The following is a 23,505-nucleotide window of genomic DNA, read 5'->3' as shown; positions in this document are numbered from 1 at the left end:
TGAGGGGCACTGCACGAAGAGGGATTAAAGAGGGTTACAGTGTACGCACATGAGGACGAAAGAGGGTGGAGGTGGGGGTTCGAGACGTAAGTACAGATGAGACAGGCTCCTAAGGGAAGCGACGCGGTGTCGTTCTTAAGACCGGCAAGACTAATAAATAAAACAAAAAAATCCCACACCCTCATCCCTTGTTTTAGCTTAAGGAAGAAAGAAGTCTTTATTTCCATATAGCGATCCCTCAACCAACAGGGATTTGAAGAACCAGAAAAATAGCAGTGAGGGAAATTCAGGAAGGAGGAAAAAAAAGAGATCATTACAGCAGCGCCCTCTGTTTTTCCGGGCCTTTAACCCTTCTAATTAAAGTGGAAGGGGTTTGTGGCTACATATGTTTAGGGGTTAGACAGGGTGATGGCTCTTTTGATCCATAATTCTGAACCCCTAAAGCTGTATTTTCTGCGTATATGTGTGTGGGATTTTTTCCGGAAGGATAATATATAAAGATAAAAAGAAATATCATGTTTGTAAAAATATTAAAATGTGCTAATGTGAGGGATGTATTTTTGTGTGTACGTCTATTGTCTTTCGCATATATTCAGCTGGCTTCGTGTGTGCGAGATGTACAAGAATGTTACCACAGGGATGTTGTGTTTCTCTCTGTAATAAGGGTGCGTTATCCCTGTCAGAGAGAAGCCAGGTGTGGTACAGGACGGCTCATTAGTTGTGACACAGCACCGGTTTGAGTTTGGTACATCCTCACCAATTTACGATTCGAATCTCGCTGTTGACATCAGATATCCTAAAAATGACACCCTTTCGACGTGAATGCGGGGTCCCGAGTCTGACGAAAATAGGGGAAATAGAAACCAGGTACAGTACTCTCAAGTTACGTGTACACATATGTAGGACAAGAGTTTGCATGTCCGTCAATAAAATCTTTTTCCTGACTGCAGTTTGAAATAACTTCGTTAAGGAAGATTCCGGATTATTTTAATCAGTTCATACGAGGTCTTCCTCGCACACGACTGCCAACTACTTTCCCTGTAGGTATTAACTGAAGGAGTACAAACCTATATTATCTAAAACCCCAATACTGAAAACATTTGTTAGTAGAGCCCGGATTTTTATGCATTGATAGGTTAGAATGCAAACTTACTGAGGCCAGTAGCTAATATAGTCTACCTTCACAACGACTATGCTGCGCTGTTTGCATAAACATTAGGGGTACGGCCCATCAGAACCCCTATAATTTATGTTACTCTTGCTACATTATGGAAGAGCGGGTGGCCGACACTTCCTACTAACCAAATTAGTTTGCAATCTAACCTGTTAGTGCATAAAAATCCGGGCTTCAATTCTTAGCAAACGAAGTATTAATCTCCATACTAGAAGAAACGTAAAAAATAAAGCAGTTTCCTCACTTGTGCCGAACGTTGAAGGGGTAAGGGGCCCGGAAAGGTTTCAAATTGTGAGTCTAGCATAGCTCTATTAAATTAAGAAAATTAGAAAACCACTTCCGGCCTAAATGCAGCTTCGGAAAATCTGCCTAAACTCGCTTGTTTCTTTACTCGTTTTCTTTTTTATTCAGATCCTAGCCAAATTAACTTACTGAAATAATTCGTTCTGTAATGTTTTACTTGGTTCAATACCCTCAGGCGTTTATTAACTTTTTGAAAAATGTTCACAGCGAATGTAGTTATAAGTGCTTCAGTGAAACTCTGCACTGACTCACATTAGCATTCGTAGTGATAGAAAAGGGCAAACTGCTAATCTAATCGACCAGATATCGATGGTTAATTTTGAGGAATAAAGAAATAATATATTCTGATACTTTGCTAAATTTTATTTGCCTAAAATTCGTAGTTCATATTCCTAGGATGTTGGTTGCCTGAAGAATTTTTCGAATTATCGGATCCCTTCCTTTTTTTCTTTCTGATTAGTGTTATAAAGACGATGATTGCTCAGTTGTACTTCCTCTTAAAACAATAATCGCCACCACTACTGCATTTGGGAGACAGGTGGATTCGAATTCCCCTGCAGCCATCATCGGATTTTTTCCCCGTGGTTTCCCAGTTTCAACTCTAGCCAATTGCCGGGATCGTACATTTCATATGGCCACGGCCGCTTCTTTCTCATTCATATTCCGTTCAATTACTGTACACCCTCACACAGTGGTATATGTAGGAAGCAATTTTATAGGGACATTTTACGAGAGAATGAAATTAGTCTAATTTGCTCTCAAATCTTCACTATTTGCTTTGTTTACACCGTATACTTGTGTAGAACTCAATGAGATGAACGAAATGACACCTCACACCACGGCGGAGTCCAACACTACAAGGTGATTTTTGTACCTGAAGATGCCAGCACTTTTGTGTCATGTATGACGTCATACCTTGTTCAGACTCTCATTGTTAGATAAAATGGTCGTTCCTCTTTAAAATGAGATATTGAACACATTCGTCACCCGCGTATTCTAAGTCAAAAGTCATAGCTCATAGAAATTTGGGGCATCTTTGAAAGAAAGTTCAAACTTATAGTATTATGATCAAGGCTAAAAAGACCTGTAAAAAAACCTAAAAATATCCAAAAAAGGACCTAACCATAATTTGATACCCCAGGGTTTGTTTCAGGCATTAGTTTCAATTTTTAATTTTATTTTCTCTCTTACTACAGAAAAGATGTTTAAGAGGTGATGGACGAATTAATGGTGATTTGAATTAAGAATGAGCGGTGCAAATGTATGTGGTCGAAAGAAGGTGAAGTTACAAAAACAGTCGTTAAGAATGAGCCGTACAAATGTAGTCGAAAGAAGGTGAAGTTGCAAAAACAGTCGTTAAGAATGAGCCGTACAAATGTAGTTGAAAGAAGGTGAAGTTGCAACAACAGTCCCTTAAGACCTTTAAAAAGGCTACTATAATTCAAAAACCACCGATAAAGGCAAGAAAGGACAAACAAAATCCACAATTTTCTGGCCTAAAATGACCGAGAATGAACATATGTTGGGGCTTTTCCTCGGATACTCAAGAAAAGAAGATCTTTTCCTCAACTTCCAAGCCCTCACTGTGTTATTGTGAGCTTCACTGTTTTGTATGTATTATTTTCGGCATTTTGTTATCCTTAAAGATTATGATAATGCTATTGCAAGAGGAGAGGAGTGGTATCTTTACCGCCACAGATCTCAACGTCAGTGGAGCCCTTTAGGGCTAAATTTCAAACCCTTCCTCCCGCCCCGGATGTTTACCATGGTCTGTCTGCATGCAGTTATTAAATACCGACAGTAGGCTGATGTTTTGACCAGCGGCCACACAAGTCGCAATGACTGTACGGAGTCTTCCTCTCTCTTCCCACCCTCCGCCCTTCCTTTTCCAAAGCCTCCTGAAGGCATCGACGACAGCGGGAGCGACCAGGAAAACCCCTTTGATAACTAATTAGACACCCTCCTCCACTCCCCACTGCTTTGCACAACATCTCTATATCCCCTTTCTATCTCTATAACCAACATCCTCCCTTCCTTCTCTTGCTTGCATCTGTCTGCTGCTGAACGCCGAGGAACGAATGCTCTCGATATTGGGAACGAAGTTGAAATTAACATGCTCCTCTGTTGGTGATCAGCGGAATACAGCGGGCCCTTCTCTTCGCTTCTCTCAGTGACACTGGCGTCTCTTTTCCAAGGCCCCCTCCTCCTCCTCCTCCTCCTCCTCCTCCTCACTCTAGACGCGTCGCTCCCTCCATCCCTCCTCCATCTATAACCCTCTCTTCTCCTCCCCCTCACATCAACCCTTTACTCCTTTTCTCCGCAACACTGCGCTACTGTCAACCATAAAGTCTTTGTCATCGTAATTATTATTAGTACAGTCTTGTCACCTAAATTATGGAACACCTCAGTTTGTATCTGTGGTGAGATCAAACATCGCACTTCTCTTTGGCTCGAATAATATCTTATTGAGGGGTGTGAAAAACAAAAAAATAATCCGGTAAATATATATTAAAGAAATGAAAAGTTAAGTAAATATCTCACGGACTGTATAAATAATAATAATAATAATAATAATAATAATAATAATAATAATAATAATAATAATAATAATTCAATAGAAACAACAATGAAACAACTCAATGTTCTCAGACAAGAAGCAGCAAAGGTAGAGCTCTACACATTTCACTTGAGAAAGCACAATATATTGAGGAAGATATTTGGACCAGTCAAGGAGGGGAATGAATATAAAAGGCGACCCAACCAAGAGCTCTACAAATACTGTGAAAAATCACGGACGTGGCCAGGAAGAGACGCCAAGCACTGTATGGACACGTCTACAGAATGCATCCTTCCAGACTGACCAATCAGCTTCTCGTTTACTGACAAAACAGGAAGACCAAGTCACCAAGGAACTGGGAGGAACAGAAAGAGACTTAAAAGACCGGACATATTTCAGGAGGACGCTGAAGCTAAGGTTCCAGGACAAACCAGCTAGAAGGAAGACAGGTAGCCTCTGAGCAAAGGAAAGGAGGGAACTAAACAGCCAGAGGATGCGGAATGCGCAATGGTGGTTCTTAGTCGGTCTATACGAAACAATAACAATTAAAATCCACAGCCTGTTTCCAGTCATTCGACCTGGTCAGGAATAGGATGAATGAAGCCCCCATCTGCCGGCGAAGAGAGGAATTGTGCCGGTTGCCGAAGCCTGCCGCACTCCTCAGGGGCGATGATTAAATAATGACAGATGAAATAAAATGACATTGGAGTATGTTGCTGGAATGAAATATGACAGGGAAAACCGGAGTACCCGGAGAAAAACCTGTTCCGCCTCAGCTTTGCCCAGCACGAATCTCACATGGAGTGACCGGGATTAGAACCATGGAACCCAGGGGTGAGAGGCCGGCGCACTGCCGTCTGAGCCACGGAGGCTTTACGAAAAAATAATAATAATAATAATAATAATAATAATAATAATAATAATAATAATAATAGTCCGACTCGTTGGCTGGGTGGTCAACGTGCTGGTCTTCGGTTCAGAGGGTTCCAGGTTCGATTCCCGGCCGGGTCGGGGATTTTAATCGCTTCTGATTAATTCATCTGGCTCGGGAACTGGGTGTTTGTGTCCGTCCTAACACTCTCCTCTTCATAGTCAGACTACATACCACACTACCAACCACCACAGAAACACGCACTAGTGATTACATCCCTCCATATAGAATTGGCGTAAAGGAAGGGCATCCTGCCGTAAAACAGGGCCAAATCCACATTTACGACGCACCCGCGACCCCACAGGTGTGGGAAAAAGCGGTAGGAAAAGAATAATAATAATAATATAGTAAAACAACTGCACATATCGGAAAATTTTCCTGGTCCCGTGAGTTATGGTTTAATATTCATGTAAGTTTACCTGGCCAATGAGATGAAGTTCCTCAGGTGTATGGTACGGAAGACAAGGAGAGACTGAATAAGAAATGCTGAGGTCAGGAAAGAGATAGGGGTGAAAAACTGAGTGATAGGAAGGAGAAGAATAAATTGAGATGGTTTGGACATGTTATGAGGATGGAGGAGGGAAGGATATCAAAACAAGTGTTGGAGGATAAGATAGAAGAAAAGAGGGCAAGAGGGGGCTCAGATCAAGACGAATGGACTCTGTCAAGAACAGTATAAGAGAAAGAAGACTGGACTGGAATACAGTTACTCAAGAGAAGTGGTGGAAGGAGAGGCAACGGTGGAGAGGTGCCATCAACACCCGGACCTGGCAAGAGCTTGACAAGGGGAAATGTAATTATAATGAAAAAATATGATGATTCATGTAAGTTCACCTGTATGTAGCGGAACCTATAATGAAGAGCCAACGGCCGTAGCCGTGTTGAAACCCCAGGTCCCATGAGATCTCCGAAGGTAAGCAACATTGGGCGTGGTCAAGTAGTGGATGGGTTGCCACGGGCTGCCAGGCACACCTCTGCGGAGGGTTGGACCTGCCTTCAGGCAGAATACACCCTTACCTTATATTGAAGAAAAAATTATCTAAAATTTCTTTCTAACCCTTCTCAGTACATGTGTATTCCGAAAGGATCTAAGATGGCGGAGATAGCATTCGGCAAGGAAATCTCTCTGTGTCGATGCTGTAATTTGTGTCGCAGAAGCAGTGAAAGAAGTGTCGCCAAACACGGTACGTTATTGCTTTCACAAAGCCAAGTTTGTCTCACACCCTGACGAAGGAACCGTAATAAACGAAAATACGGATGTGCCAATGCTCCAATAGTGTAATTATGGTAATCCCAGTACAGAAGATTACCTGGTCATCGATCTAGAAGTTGGGACAGGGACAGCGTTAAAAAACATCACCTCTAAGAAACGCAACAGAAATTGGTAACGATTATGACGAGAACAAAGACGATGAGGAAGATGGTTTGTACCATGCAAAGTCCTACCGACGTGCCCTATCAGCGGTAAAGGACATTCAGTCTATTTCTCTAGCGAATACATACATACATACATACATACATACATACATACGTACATACATACATACATACATCATCATCATTATGGACGCTATGCCTTTCACCGTTGAGGATAGGTTACGTAGGAAAATAATGGACTCTGTTATGTAGGATAGGAGAAGTAGTGGGAGACCAAGACGACGATGGTTAGACTCAGTTTCTAACTATTTAAAGAAAAGAGGTATAGAACCAAATGGGGCTACACGCACTAGTTGCAAATAGAGAATTGTGGCGACGCTGGCGAATTATGACACGAATTGTTCGATATTATTTTCAGTTAATTAGGAACCGTGCTACCAGGGAGAGTTACGTCCAGTGTACAATTCTGGATTACTTGAAGAAGTAAATGACAGTACTGCACAGTATTACTATTGGTATTACTTCTATGAAACATGTAATGTGTATTAAATAAGAGTATGCACTGTACTACTGTGCACTGTGAGGGGGTTATAAGCAAAAACAGATTAGTGTTTGGACTGATGAACTAGTGTATCTGTGTGATTAGTGTCATTATTTTTATCCACTACCGCATACGTATGTTGGGTATTCAGCCCGAAGGCTGGTTCGATCCTCTACAGCTCCACCAAGAGCTGTCATAGATAGCCTAGTTGTCACTGACGAGGCATACTAGGGAAGTGAGGGGTGTGGTAGTTTCCCGTTGCTTTCCTCACTGAGCCAGAAGTTGCTATTGCACAAGTATCAGTCTGCCAAGCCCACTGAAATGCATGCACCAACCGACCCTATGAGCGATATTTTCACACCATTCATAACAGGGACTGGCTGCATAAGGAATGGCATTACTAGCATCGCTCTTACCTCGGTCACTTTCATATTGTCAAAGCCAAGGATAAGACTGAGGCAGGTCAATGAAAGTAACAAATTTATTCTAGCCCATACCAAAAGACATAGTGCACTGTAAACACTACATCCTGCCAGCAAACATAAAATCATATAAATTATCTAACGGAGGTATGTACTTATGATTTTCTAACCACCTTTATGAAACGGAATCCTGCATACAGCAGAAAAATACACTGAGGTCGAGTTTTGGTTAAATAATACTAATAACAGAGTACTTATATAATCTCCATTGTGACTCTAAGCCAAGCCGTATTCAAGAAGACATCCGAAACGTATCAGCTTCAATGTAACAAAGCAAGACATGATGCTAGGAATTCCTGTCTGACCGGAAGTATCGTGGTAAGTAAAAGGGAAGTGGCTAGCTTTGACAGAAATTAGGAGTCCTAAGAGATTTTTCTTATCTGCACCGGAAGTTCATTACATCTCCCGAGCGAATATTAGTTCTGCGATAAGATTCATGCCAGCCCAACATCTTCTTTATATGCAGAGAAACGGATGCTCTTTGATTTATTGAGTGAACAATTTGAAGATGGGAGTAGTTTTTCAACGGTATTTTCAGTAGACACAAATCTGATTCAATACTATCCTTAGCCTTAAAGTTTCAATTGCATGTTTATGAATGTCTTACTTTCAAATGTTCTTTAGCTATAGTTAAATTTGCTTAATATTTAAAAGGTTGGTTGAGAAACAAAGAATACTGTACAATTTTACATGGTCAGTGTTCGAACATTTGCTGTCTGAAATTGTGTTAATGATTCTTTAAAATATACCACACAGATGCCAAATTTGCTGAAAAACTTTTCACGGACTGGATCGTGATTCAAAGGTGGTGGATCTAAAACTTCGACTGGGTTCGGGAGTGGAATCCGAATTTGAATACTTATTGTTATGTGCGTCATTTCTTAATACAACAAGAAAACCTTTGAGCGCCTATAATACCAATTCTGGTAGGACTTCGTTGAGATATCAGAATGTGCCTAAGCGTGTATGCCTACTGTTTTCTTCGATATTGTACCAGTCATAAGGCTACTAATATCGAAGAATACGGTAGGTAGATAAATTGCCTTCTTTTCATCTTCCGCTTCAGCTGGCTGACTATCACTTCTCTCGGATCGCACATTAGGTTCTTCGAATGAGCTTCAAAAAGTAAGGTTACAAGAGCTCGTATACCGAGGTATCGAAGTCGAAGTTAACCATGAAGACGCGAAGAACGGCCATATCGTCGTTGAACTGCTTTCCACCCAGGTTTTTCTTCAACGGTTCGAAGAGATGGAAACCACTGGGGACCAGGTCAGGATTGTGGAGAGGACAGTCTAGAGCAGGGATGGCGAACCTTTTCCAACTAGTGTGCCATTTTATGTCTGGTTTATTATTCTCAACTGTCTACTGTGCCACTTATTATTTTCGTTTGTAATTGCTACCATCCACCCCCCACCCCCACCCCCACAGCCACCACCTACACCGACTTTCATCCCTAATTCAAAATTGTGTTTCTTAATACGTTATTACTTATGCATATATACATTGTAAAAATAATACATTTCATTGCATGTTTCATGGTCATATTTTGCCAATACCGCAAATATACTTAGTAGTCATGTCATTTATGTTAGGCTTATAACCTTTTGCCTTCAGTAACACACGAGAAACTATTAGATCTGGACCAAGACGGTTTCTAACTGTTGACTTCACAACGTTCATTGTAGAAAACAGCTGCTCGCAAACAAAGTAGCACTGTAGCAAGTTTCTTCATGGCCGAAAACATCATTTGTGGGCAGGCTGTTCCACTGGTCAAATATTAAGTTCTCCGGCTTCTGGAGAGAGTATTCACTATCAACCTCGATTTTCATCAATGCTACACCAAGTTGTACGAATTTGTTCAGCCATGTACCTACTGCTTTCTTGAAATTCAGTCAAGTCCATTTCTAAACTGTGAACCACTCAACAAATTGACCTTCATATCGCTCATTTGTGCAATACAGTATGAGGTTTTGAAATAAAGTGTGATAGTTTCTCCAAATCTCGAAATTGGGATAATCCCTTGGCAACTATTTGTCTTACAAAATTCAAAACAGTAAACAGTAACTGACTAAGAAAAATTACGCGATGCAGGCAACCACAAACAAGTTAAACTTCACTGATGTGGGTGAGCAAATGGCTCGTCGGCTGCATCTGACATTTATCTCACTTGACTTCCGGACCTATCAGTGTTGCCATAATGCATGTCCGAATGGAACTAGAATTTACATTTTCGGTATTTATTTCTTATACCTGAAACTATATGACCATACGATGCACGAGATATGTATAATCTATAGTACAAGACGTACATAAAATCGTTAATATGCATGTGGTGTGCCACCGAAATCGTGTTCGCGTGTCACCTAGTGACACGCGTGGCATAGGTTCGCCATCCCTGGTCTAGAGAGTTGATTTCCTCACCAGGAGAGCGACAATGAATGCTTTTAGTTTCTGTGACACACTGAAGCGTTTTCGGGTAGAAATGTGCAGAAAACGACCTGGTCTTCGTGTTGCTGCACGACAATCCCAGGCCACACGCAGACAACAGCACGCGTGAATTGTTATGACTCTTCCGCAGCGGGACCATCCTCCTTGCTTTCCGACCTTGCCGTAAATTCTTGTGAAGTCTTAGCCCTCGAAAGCAGCCTGTTTCGGCCACATTTCCGAAGTGACAAATACATTCTGATACAAGTGATCATGGAAAGCTGAAGACAGTACGAAAATGTGGATGTGTGTGTGGAGAAGATTATCGTGCGGAATGGATGTGCACTTCCACGAAACGGCAGCTCTGATACGGGATACACAAAATAGGAATAAAATAGTTAGTAATGGTCGCTAACTTTTGTGAGGAGAGAGCACCAGAAAAAGAAGAAGAATTATAATTTTTATACCTATCCTATACTTCGTCTGTTCTTTAATTAGTATAGATTCAACCATTTTGACATAAATATTTCTTAGATCTGGGGTGAGGTCATCCGAAAATTTGAGTAACAAATATGTAACAAAGTTTGTGACGCGGTGTTACCTAGCAACAGTACCTTGAAAGCTGCACAGGCTTGATTTTCCCTAAGGCAAAATTTATAAAAAGTTTTAAAAATGTAGGGCCTGCTTTGCGTCTAACAAGGATAAAATTTTACAGGCTTCGTTCAGTCTAGTCCACTGAATGAGTAGAAGTAGTTCGGCATTTGCGAAGTTATATGCGAATGGGAAAGTGCCCTCCCTCATTATTATGCACTAAGTTTTTGTTTTTGTTTTACTTACGCGCTTCTAGCGGGCGAGCTAGGAGTCTTGGCGCGGACTCGCGCCGTGCACATTTCTCAATGACTCACTGTTAATGAAATTAACAGCTAGAATTACTTGAGGCAGCTGCCATTAGGGGCAAGGAGGGAGGAAGGCTTAGCTCGGAGCAAAAGAGGTCATCGCAAAGACGTACTCCAGTGTAGGGAGCCGGCCCATTACCAGATCTTCCTTACAGGGCAAGCGTGGCAACCCTTTTGACACATGTGTCAGACATTCAGTCTACTCGTGCGTATTTCAAGTTTAGTGGTGCAGTTATTCGTATAAATATCTTCATAAATGTGAAAGTTAGCTCTCTGCATTTCATTTTATATGAAGTTACCTAGGTATGTGAGTATACCCTGTCTTGAGCATAGGTTTGGAATGGCTGTCTCCTTATTTTTAACAAATTACCCTTCCGGCATTTTTATGGAAATGAAATGGGAAATTCTGGAGGACTCACAGAAGTAGAAATATGTTAACCTCAATGTAAAGTACCGGTTGAGGGGCAAATTGGATGGTTTGTCTCGTTAACAGCGAGATTGGATCTTATTTTCATTCACATCATAGAAATGTTTGACACAATTGATGAATAGTTTAAACCACTTCCTCGTGAATCATATCCTATATTCCTAATGTCTAAGTACGCTTTACAATAGAAGACACTTCTGTAAATGGAAAGCATATTGTTCTACGATATTTTCGGCGTTTGTTATGGACCGCTTTTTAGGGAGTAATCTAGGAAGCTTTGGAAGATTGAATTTTAGAAGGAAGTACAGTACTTACAGAGTACCATGACAAAAACTCTCTTACTCAAGGTTTTCTGTTTTGTTAGGTACCGCTTGGGGAATAAACCAAAAAGCCTTTCGAATAGTGTATTTAAGGAAGAAATACCTGTTTCTATAACATACTTCTAGAAGACTATGACGAACACTCACTTAATCTATTAGGCGGTTTTAGGCACCGCTTTTAGGTGAGAAATATAAAGGACATTAAAAGATTGGGAAGATACATGGAAGGTTTCGGAAGATTGTATTTAAAAAAGGGAATACATGCAGTACATCTAGATGGCCATGGCAGGAACACACTCAACCTCTTCGCCGTTTATAGATACTGCCTTAGAATAGAAATCTAGAAGGCCTTGGAAGATTGGTTTTAAGGAGTTATTATAAAATAAATTCTGTAAGGTCATGGCAAGTATTCGTCAGTCTTTCCGGCGATTTTATGTACCACGTTTAGGGAGAAATGTAGGAGACTTTTGGTGATCGAACTTTAAGTCACACCGACACTGACCGTCTTATGGCGACAATGGAATAAGAAAGGGCTAGGAGTGGGGAGGAGGCGATCGTGGCCTTAATTAAGGTTCAGCCCCAGCATTTGCCTGGCATGAAAACGGGAAACCACGGAACCAATCATTAGGGCTGCCGACAGTGTGTTTAGAACCCACTATCTCCCGGAAGCAAGGTGATAGCTACATGACCTCAGCTGTAGAGGTCGGTAAAATACGAACTAATCTGAGATAAAATGTAAGGAGAAAAACAGAAAGACATACATAAATTTCTTCATCATTAATTTCAAGTCATTAATTTACGTAAATTCAACAAAGTACGCTGTGAGCAATTTTAGCATCCTAGGAAATAGACAGAATGAAAAGAAAAAGTGGAAACCGTTAAAAGATTAATTCTGACCCTTGACGGAAGTTTATATAATAATGAAGAGACGAGTAAGAATAGCCCATAAATCAAATGGAGAGTTGCTCCTTTTCTTTCTTTTTAAAGAATGATCTGAATAAAGTATTCGTTTAGATATTGATGCCAAGGAGGAAGTATACCCGAGAAACTGGGTCCCCGCTTGCTATTTCTAAGAGGCGGCCGACAGACCAACGTAAGAAAAACTTTCACATAATGATGTCTTTCATACAGCAATTAGGGTTATATTCATCAAGAATCTATATACATAAGAAGTTTCTTTCCAGTAATTAACATACTTCTCGAGACGTTACTAATAAAATCTTCACAGACTCAAAACTTACACAATATTTCAATCAGCGGCAAGAATATAATCTCACAAACTAGTATTTGTTTGGCGACAGTGGAAATTTATTAATTCCTCCACAGGCGTAGTGTAGACGAAGTGATGAGATATGAATGATTAAGGAGATGGTAATTTTAAGATGAACATCCTCTTAAAAATAGCAAAAAGTATTTTATCTTGATTTTTAGAGCAAATTGAAGCCTCTCCGTGGCTCAAGCGGCAGCGCGTTGGCCTCTCACCGCTGGGTTCCGTGGTTCAATTCCCGGTCACTCCATGTGAGATTTGTGCTGGACAAAGCGGAGGCGGGACAGGCTTTTCTCCGGGTACTCCGGTTTTCCCTGTCATCTTGCATTCCTGCAACACTCTCCATTATAATTTCACCTGTCAGTCATTAATCATTGCCCCAGAGGAATGCGACAGGCCGGCACGATTCCTGTCCTCGCCGCAAGATGGGGCTTCATTCATTCCAACCCTGACCCAGTCACTGACTGGAAAGCAGGTTGTAGGTTTTCATTTCATTTTAATTTCACATTGCGGCTCTCTTTACTTTCCTTTCCTTTGAAGCCCTGTCGATGATGGAATTATTGGAATGCTTAGAAATATATGTAATGCATGAGTGAAACTGTGTGTGTGTAATTCAACTTCAGTGGTGGGAGTCATGTGAGGCGAATGGAGGAGGAGAGATTACCTAGTGGAACAATAGACTAAGGTAAGACAAACAAAGGGAGACAAAGACGGCGATGGTTAAGATAATTTTTAATCATTTGAATATAAAAGGTATGTCCAAATCCTTGGCTGATCCTTGTGACAGAGAGTCCGGGTTCGATTCGTTTTCCGATTAGATGGAGGATTTTAGGTGCGTAGAACTGGGCCAAATCCGCTCCAGGCAAGGTCAGGAAGAGGTGGAAGAGGAAGGAGAGATACATCAAGTGTAGACCTAAACAGATCCGCAGAGCTCGAGTATTCTGGAGGCGCACAGAGACTTGCAGACTGAATATGTCGTTGTCTTTAAGACGCAGTGTAAAAGAGAGTGAATGCAAAGTGGACCGTCCTAGCAAAGCAACCAACCAACATTTGGCAAACAGGAAAGCGTGAGCCAACCAGCGAGGTCAGTTGAACTACTAATTAATAAACGTGCAGCAAGTGTCAACTAATAAACCTAATGGAGGGGAGGGGAGGGAACGTCTTCAGTGCGGGGGCGGTACAGGGTGAACCTTAACAAGGTAACCACAGGGCGATAAACAACAAACTGCACAGTCGATCTCTGATGTCGCTGCGGTTATGATCAAGAGGGGACAATCGAATAGCTCGACAACATTAGGTACAAAGGGAGAAACATTAAAATCAGACGTGGTGGAATAAATGTTACATTGATTTCTACAATGTCAGAGGGACGTTAAACTTTAGAATATAGAAAAAAACATGTGAAAGAGAATATGATAGGAGGAAATTGAGTGAAGAATAATGCTATTGATTTGCGGACCACTAACTACCGTACAATGAATACATATTTGTGTACTGTGCGGTCTCATCAACTTAGCCCGGAAAATTATATAATTAAGCTGCCCTCAATTATTATTAATATTAGCCTACGTTATGATATCTTTCACCGCAAAGCGCATCATTTTTAACGCCCAGTTAATTATGGTTAGATGAATTACGAGTAATATTCTATACGTATTAACGTAAGATATAATAATAGGCATGTTCAATAGATACACATGGCTTCATGTCTGGGATGTCCTGAGGTGCGAAGATGTGAAAAGTGGAGAGGAAAGATAGAAGTTAGTATAACGTAAAATGAGTAGATAACAACTGGTGTGGAATGTTAGGAACTAGGCCATTATCAAGCAATTACATACTTTATTATGTTCTGCAATTAAATTGTTTAAACATTCGTCAAATAGAATGATTTAATGGTTTCAACAGTACAGGCCTATTAATTAAATCTTTATCCCCAAAATTATTCAATATTATTCATTACTGATCATTTTCATAACAGATGCTCCATCATGTCTCTGCAGTTCTCAACATACGAAGGTTTTTTGTGTGAATAAATACGTAATATAATCCATTCACAATCATTTATTTATATTATTCAAAACATATGCCACACCACGTGTATATTACAAAGTAAATCACGCCTCCCCCCTTTCTCTTCCTTTTGTATACATCTCAATAGAGGAACGAGAAAAATCTTTTCATTCAACAGGCATTTAAAAAGAAAGAGATAGGAGAGGGAGAAAGGAAAAGGCAGGGTCGAGGTTGTTGAAGTCTTAAGACGAAGAAAGAGAAGGATGGTGAGGGTGGGGGGGGGGGAGTTGAGTAGAAGTGAGAAAAGAAGGCTACGAGAAGGAAGAAAAAAAGATGAGATGAATACCAGAAGATTGGGGGGTGTCTGTGGCAAAAGAGGGAGAGCCGTCCGGCCGGAAGAAGTCTCTACCCCTCCCCCCTCCACAGCTCTTCACCCTCCTTCAGCACCTCTCGACATCCTCTTCCGGTAGTCCGTGTTCGCAGCTTTTGCAATAACAACAACACGAATTAGAATATGATGTCAAGAGAAAGGGACCCAACTAATCACCCTGGGACACATCAATATACACCTACGACAGTTCGTTCTGTCCTGTCTGCGTTTGATTATATTATTTACCTTTAAAATAAGCCACCGAGCAGCTGTTTATGTATGCGTTTGTTTGTTTGTTTGTTTGGTTTTTCCCGTTCGAACATGAATAAACAACAACACATAGCCTAAGCGGAACAAAAGCGAACCGAACAACTAAATAGGACGTAATCGCCCTGGTATTGTTTCTGCTTGACTAAGATTGACAAATGAAAGTAAAACGCGCGTTCGTTACTTCCTGTCGGGAAATATGTAATCTTTTCATAATAATAAATATTCCGTGACATTTTACTGCTCTATGCATGTTAACTCTAATGACGCGAGGGAAATTGAATAGCAGAAAGAAAAATCAACCAACTACATCGACAGCAATGGTATACAGTGTTTAAGGGACCTTCTGTTCCAATTGAGGTCAAATTACCCTCCTCACTCTATATGTCCAGCAGGCTGTAGATGGCACACATGCAAGAAATTGAATAATAATAATAATAATAATAATAATAATAATAATAATAATAATAATAATAATAATAATAATAATAATAATAATAATAATAATAATAATTGCTAGGAACTGATGCTGGTTCAGTCAAAAGGGTAAAGCAACTCACCGTCAGATAGCACCTCAATTGTAATCACGTAGGCTGAGTGGACAACGAATCAGCCCTCAGATCCAGGCAAAATCCCTGACCCTGGCCGGGAATTGAACCCGAGGCCTCCATGTAAGAGGCAGGCACGGTATCCCTACATCACAGGGCCGGCATATAATTGAGAATAGTGGAGATAATTTTTTCACCTGAATAAAGAGGGCATATATTCAACATCAACAAAATAATACATTGGAAATTACACTTTTGTTTTCCTTAGATGTGTATTTTCCTTTAAGTGAGATATTTCCCACCACCCTACTTTGAAGCTGTGAAATTTCTGTGCAGTCGATCATACTTGAGATTAAGCAGCGGGGCTTAATATTCCGAGGTACAACAGACACTGAATAATACAACCTGTCTGAAATTTTCCTCCTACAAACAAGCTGACCGGCAATTTAAGTGCCTTCCATGCTTATCGATACTGGAGTGGTGTAATAATTCTAAGTCGATTATTTCAGTCGCTTTATCGACGTCGTCTTGGCGAGAAAGGGTAGGGGTATATTATTGCACATCATATGTCATGTAAGAGTAATCGATACGAACCAAGAGGGAAAGGTCACATAGGTGATTATCGGTTCGGAATGTCACAGCGTTATGTCATGGCCTTCTGATACATTTTGAGGGCTGCTGCATTGTCACCAGAAGCGTTACCTACCATTCCTCATTAGGAGGCTTTGTTTTGGTTGGATCAACTTGATATATTATTATTCTTTTATGTTTTTGTTAACAGGTGATTGTAACATGTTGTTCTCGATAGCAAGTCTCCTATTTCTAGGCAGACCCCGAATTAATTCTAGATCATCTGTTTTAATACTTTTATTAACACATCGCACTGTCCACCAAATATGATGTGAAAATTCCATTCTTCGTTAATATTCTGTTTCCCAGGTGATTATCATCCCGTCATTAGCCCCTCTCTGTAGATCAGTGGTGGAGTGCCATCCTCAGTATCCCAAGAATACATGTTCAAACCCGACAGGGGTAATTGTATTTTTGAAGGGCAGAAAAAGTCAGTTACTCTGATACCGGTAGAAAAATATCTCTACTGACATATCTGATGTAAGCGAAATCCGTACCAGATTCATCTAGTTTCGCAAGTTCTAATCCCGTAACGGAATAATAATAATAATAATAATAATAATAATAATAATAATAATAATAATAATAATAATAATAATAATAATAATAATAAATGGCCTGAGGTATCCTGTGCAGGCATTTTGATTTGATCTTTATTCGATGCCATCTAGGCTACCTGTATGACAATTACGAGTGTCTTTTTTTATTATACGAGACGACAGAACACCGGATCTCTATTGGGCAATCTATGGTTTAGATTTAATTAATTTAGGGGTAAACACTAAATGTGTCACTAGGGATTATTTGGCTTGTCGATATCGTACGATGTGGAATGCTAAATAGACTTTTATTTCCGTCCTTCAATAAAAGGGCTATTTCGGCCAGGTTTGAACCCACGGTTTTCGGATGTTGGTGTCGGCAATCCACCACGGAGCCACAAGTACAGGTAGGGTGGGTCTTTGTGGTATGGACTGCGAAGGTGAGTGAACCGTATCAGGCAGCGTTGCTAGGATACCTACCTACCTTCTTGGCCCTCTGCTATGTTCGAACTCAAAGACAAAGCTCGGCAAACACTCCACTTGACGAATACTTGTCTGCGCCCAAGATGTATCATCATCCACATATGAGCTACATCACACATGGCTTGGGCTGGTGGGTGGATAGATGGATGGTTCCCCTCCCTCCCTCCCATCACACTGTTGCCATATTGATAATTACCACAGCCTCCTACATAGCCAACTTGACTTTTGACGGCACGAGATCACGTCAGCTAATGCGAGCACACATACTGCCGCGCGCTATGCTTGTGGCAATTGTTTCTTCTTCCCTTTTTTTTTTTTTTATTCCTAACGGCTAATTCTCCACACAGACACGTTCTCCATATTGTCTACTCTTTTTGACTCTGTTTATCAAAGGTGCACACGTATGCTTTAAAAATGCATCGATAAACCCCTACAGTCGCGTTTAGGATGCACAATAATATAAACCTACTCGTATTGGCACTCCCTCAGAAAAGAATTTACCTACGTGACAAGAACTGGAGGCTACTTGTTCTAGTCACGGCTGCCAGCTCTCCCGTAGTTCGCGAGATTTCTTAGGTACTGTCCGATACACTGTATTTTCTTTCTCGTAATATAATAATAATAATAATAATAATAATAATAATAATAATAATAATAATAATAATAGCGGTTAGGGTCACGCAGCTGTGAGCTTGCATTTGGGAGATATTGGGTTCGAACCTCCCTATGCCGGGCTGAGTGGCTCAGGCGGTTAAGGCGCTGGCCTTCTAACCCCAACTTGGCAGGTTCGATCCTGGCTCAGTCCGGTGGTATTTGAAGGTGCTCAAATACGACGGCCTCGTGTCGGTAGATTTACTGGCACGTAAAAGAACTCATGCGGGACAAAATTCCGGCACCTTGGCGTCTCCGAAGACCGTAAAAGTAGTTAGTGAGACGTAAAGCAAATAGCATTATTATTATTATTATTATTATTATTATTATTATTATTATTATTATTATTGTTATTATTATTATTATTATTATTAGAACCTCCCTGTCGTCAGCTATGAAGATGGTTTTCCGTGGTTTCCTGTTTTCATACCAGGCATATGCTGGGGCTGTACCTTAATCAAGGCCACTTCCTTCCCACTTCCTTCCCACTTCCAGGCCTTTCCTATCCCATCGTCGCCATAAGGTCTATCTGTGCCGGTGCGACGTAAAGCAAATTATAACAATCTTAATAATAATAATAATAATAATAATAATAATAATAATAATAATAATAATAATAATAATAATAATAATAATGTCCAGAAGATCTCCGATGTCAAGCGGAGAAGGAGAATTGCATTTTACGACCACTTGATAAAAATGAAACCAACACGTTTATCGAAGCAGATATTTACCTATTTTAAAGATAAGAAGACCCAGCCAACTTGGTTCAGAACGCAACCCACTCAGGAGGAAACTAAAAGCCCACCAGGGTTTTCAAGAAAGGCCAAAGATGAAGACGGAAAAGACGTGCACGGATCAAAGAGAAGAGGAACACCGGGAACGAATTAAGAAGCAATGGGCAATGACCAATGCCCAGAGGAGACAGCTGAAATAACGTGGTCCTTAGTAGAGAGACAAAAGGAAATTATTGGTTTTAAGTCACATTAAATATTTTAACAGCTTTCGGGGTGCCAGAATTGTGTCACGCAAGAGTCCTTTTACGTGCCGGTAAACTACTGAAGGGGCCGATGACCTTTGATGTTAGGCCCCTTAAAACAACAAGCATCATCATATAAAAACTACTGAAACGAGGCTGACGTATTTGAGCACCTGCTGGTATCGAATCCGACGACTTGACTTCTGGAGGCTAGCGCTGTACCGCATGAGCTACCCGTATTTCTTCGTCTCTCCAGTAAACTCCTTCTCATGAATCGTAAACGCACGTAAGTTTATAATCGATAAAGAAACATCGATAGTACGTATACTCAAGTGTTCGACATCCTCGACTCTACTGTTTGGCTTTCGTGTCCGGATACGGTACCTTTCATATCAAACAGCTTCTGAGTTGACTCCGCGGGACTGAGTGAACTCCATACCAGCCCCCAATACATGCTGTGTTGTCTAACCCGCTATTCCGTAATGCACCGAGAGTAACATAACTTTTAAGGGTTCTAATAGGCTGAGGCCCCAATGTTTATGCAAATCTCATAGCAGAACTGTTGTCCGGGTAGAGTATACTTGTTACCCGCTTCAGTAAGTTAGCATTCTACCTATAAATGCCTAAATATCAGTGCTCTATTGATTAGTGAAGCTTGAAGCTCAGCTTCGTCTTGAAACCGGAGCGTGGTCTCCAGGTGGAATTGTTGCAAAGTGTTCACTGTCCAAATTCCGGCCAATACGTACAGGATTCTTGAAATGATGTGGTTCGGATTTCACATAAAACCGAAGATCCTCTAGCTACAGTCACAGTACCATCTGAATGCACAGTGGGTAGGTAGGAGTCCTGCTGGTGCTGGGAGCACGCCTGATGCCTGAGTTGGTTTACACAACTTTCAGCAGCCGGATGTTTCGAACCAACAGTTTATAGCAGTTCGGTAATTAAAACAAGTGCATTCTACCATCTTCACACGGGGATCGAGTTCGTCCAGCTGACGTCATACCAGTCAGTGACATCACAACGGAGCAGTGGAGGGGGCAGCCGTGCGTACTGACAGCGCGGCTCAGTGACGTTTCCGCGCGTCCATACAACTATTATTATTATTATGATGATGAAGATGATGATGATGATGATTATTATTATTATTATTATTATTATTATTATTATTAGGAGCGCGTTTAAAGTAGTGTCTCCCTCTGTGGACGGAGGCGGTAAAATTACAACCACGGTATACCCTGCCTGTAGTAAGAGGCGACTAAAAGGGGCCCCAGAGGCTCTCAATTTGGGAGCGTAGATTGGCGGTCACGGGGCTCTTAGCTAAGTCCTGGCATTGCTTCCACTTACTTGTGAGAGGTTGCTCACTTTCATCTATCCTATCCAACCTTCCTTGGGCAACTCTTGTTCTTTTCCGACCCCAATGGTATTAGGATTGCGAATCCTAGGGAGTGTTTCATTTTGAAGCCCTTCCTGTGCCTTGTCTTTCTTTTGGCCAGTACCTTCAATTTTCAAAGTGTTGGGCCCCTTCCATTTCTTCCCTTTGTTGTTGTTGTTGTTGTTGTTGTTGTTGTATTTCCTCTAAAAACAATAATCACCACCACTATTAATGTAACGCCTTAGCTACTGGATTTACATCGCAACGTCTGAGGTTCGAATACCACACTGAAGTATTACGCAATATCCGCAAGAACATTCAATGTTAAATCTCTCCTTTTTTACATAAACATGTCTTATGGTTGGGAATCATCTGAAAGTTCTGTGACACGTAATTAGAGATACAAAATGTGTAACGCGATGTTACCTAGCAACCGTGCAGGCTGTAGTGTGAAGTATTGATGGATGGCCATGACTGACAGACATATTATCAAACAGGAGCGTTGGAGTACGGCTGGTCCATGCGATCTTGCAGGCTGTGATGTGAAGTATTGATGGATGGCCATGACTGAGTGACATATAGAAAGATCTTTTATCAAAGAGGCCTCTTCTCATCATACTCTAGAAAAGTGATTACTTCATTCGTGGTAGTTTCGTAGGCTCTGAATCAGTTTCCCCCGTTCTGTGCACTGAATCCTACACTTGACGACTTCGAATTGCATGCAGAACTGTCTTGAAAACGATTCGATCCGTGCAAATAAATTAATCGCTATCAATTTGAGTTTCATTTATTGAAATACATGAATATATAGCAAAAGTCACCAAAATACGTTGTCAAGTCGCTACCAATCCTTTTTTCTTTCGTGAATTGTGGAATATCATTCTGTACGAAATATGCCCCCTTAAGTTATGTTACCACTATTACTAGAACGGAGCATGCACGATACAAGGGAATTTCCTATCTCCGCCGATAGGACGGATGTGTTGTGATTATTCCAAAGCCTCCTGTTACGACTTAGTTGACGATACTATTCAAGCTGACAATATAACATTCATTGATCAAAGCGAAATCTACTGTAGAATGGAAACATTGAAAATATAACATAATCGTATTTCTCCCTTACGATCTGAGATCGGTCTTGTGAGACCAGTTTTAAATGTGCATGATATTCAAATTATTAATGCAGTTTTATTAAACTGAGCGCTAAGGAACTTGTTCTTCAACAACTTTCACGTTGCTGAATTCGATATGAAAATGAGATAAACTGATGAAAGTATAAAACTTGTTCTAATCCAAACCAGAAGATATAGACTACTGCTCTGTACAGAGGTATTTTTAATGAACTAAAAATTACTCCACGGTTTAAAGTAGGTATTAATAAAGGGTGTTCAAAAATTACAAATTTTTATTTCAATATAGATTATACCCGCCTGGTGGCGTCAAGTCTGTATGGTCTGACCCATTGGTTACCCGGTTCGAGTCCCGTTGGTTGAAACGATTTTCACCATCATAATATTGGCCGGCAGGGTAGGAGAATTGCTGGTATACAATTTCTAATCACTAGATTTTGTGACAAAAGTGTTGGTTCAATTCCAAACTTCTTTGCACTGTTATGCAGGATGGCATATGACTTGGTTGTGTTAAGAGAGGATGGTTGCCTAGTTGTAATTCCCCTTAGAACAATAACCACCATTAGTCCTAAGAGAGGATGGTTGCCTAGTTGTACTCCTCCTTAGAACAACAACCACCTAGTGTTAAGAGAGTATGGTTGCCTAGTTGCACTCCTCTTTAGAACAATAACCGCCATTAGTGTTAAGAGAGTATGGTTGCCTACCTATACTCCCCCTTAGAACAATAACCGCCATTAGTGTTAAGAGAGTATGGTTGCCTACCTATACTCCCCCTTAGAACAATAACCGCCATTAGTGTTAAGAGAGGATGATTGCCTAGTTGAACGTCCCCTCAAAACATTAATCATCACCACCACTACCATAATAGTTGATAAGAATGCCTGGTGACAAGGCACGTAATTTTACAGCATGTGGACAGCGAGCTAAACTTAGCCATGAAACCGTTAGATACCGGGATTTGCTGTAGTTATAAGAATCACCTAGATAGATATCAAAACTCAGTCACTTACTCATTAAATTCTCGGAGACGTGACTAAAGCCTTTACTTTAAAAGTAATGATAGAACACGGCGAAGACAGTCAATGTATTTAGAGTGGTTAGTATTGTGTGGGCTGTACTAATCAGTCCTCTGCACTGTTCCGATTCTACGAACGAGACAGGATCTCTCTCTCACTCACTATCAATCCCACATCCTTGTGTGCAGCCCCACCAGATACAGCATCTCGTGTAACCACGACCGTTACAACAATAGCACTTTTAGGATACAGTCTGAGGCCGGACTGCTCTTATGTACGAATGTTTGTATACAGAGCTGGGGCATAACGCTCCTGTCCTTTAGATAAAATTACGTACGGGGCTTAAGATCTCTTAAAAGACATTACAATATAATGTACGGAAGCCTAATTTACTAACTCTAAGAGAGAGTATACGATAGACCAGGCACTGTGCATTCATGACAAGACATAGTCAATCAAGCTTTCGAAGAAAAATAAATAAATAAATTGCAGAGAGATCAAGCATTCACTGTAGATAAAATAGATTTCGTTTCTAGTAACAATTGTTTCCGACAGATGACATGAAGGACAACTTCACCTTTGTGAATTCGAACTCTTCTTTAATTTGAAAGGAATGCCAATATTTCTGCTTCACAAATCAGACACCTACGAACTCCTCTAAGACTGATGGTCAGCCTAGGTAGGAAGGCTGTGAAGAACGTACTCTGCACCTGCACAGCTTCGAGCAGGATGGCCATTTCTTAACACTCACTATGATGTCAGTCCAGCAGGACACTAGGAATCATTTTACGCGTAATGATTCTCTATCTTT

General features: G+C 40.8%; 1 protein-coding gene across 8 annotated transcripts in view; it reads right to left on the bottom strand.

The window, feature by feature from the left end:
- Nucleotides 1-23,505, bottom strand: part of LOC136886379 (homeobox protein cut) — a 473,229-nt gene that overhangs the window by 250,847 nt on the left and 198,877 nt on the right. The window lies entirely within an intron of this gene.

Source organism: Anabrus simplex, chromosome X (genome assembly GCF_040414725.1).
Source record: "Anabrus simplex isolate iqAnaSimp1 chromosome X, ASM4041472v1, whole genome shotgun sequence".
In the NCBI taxonomy this organism is placed as follows: domain Eukaryota; kingdom Metazoa; phylum Arthropoda; class Insecta; order Orthoptera; family Tettigoniidae; genus Anabrus; species Anabrus simplex.
Note: the sequence above shows the minus strand (reverse complement) of the source record. Positions and strands in the feature narration are given on the sequence as shown.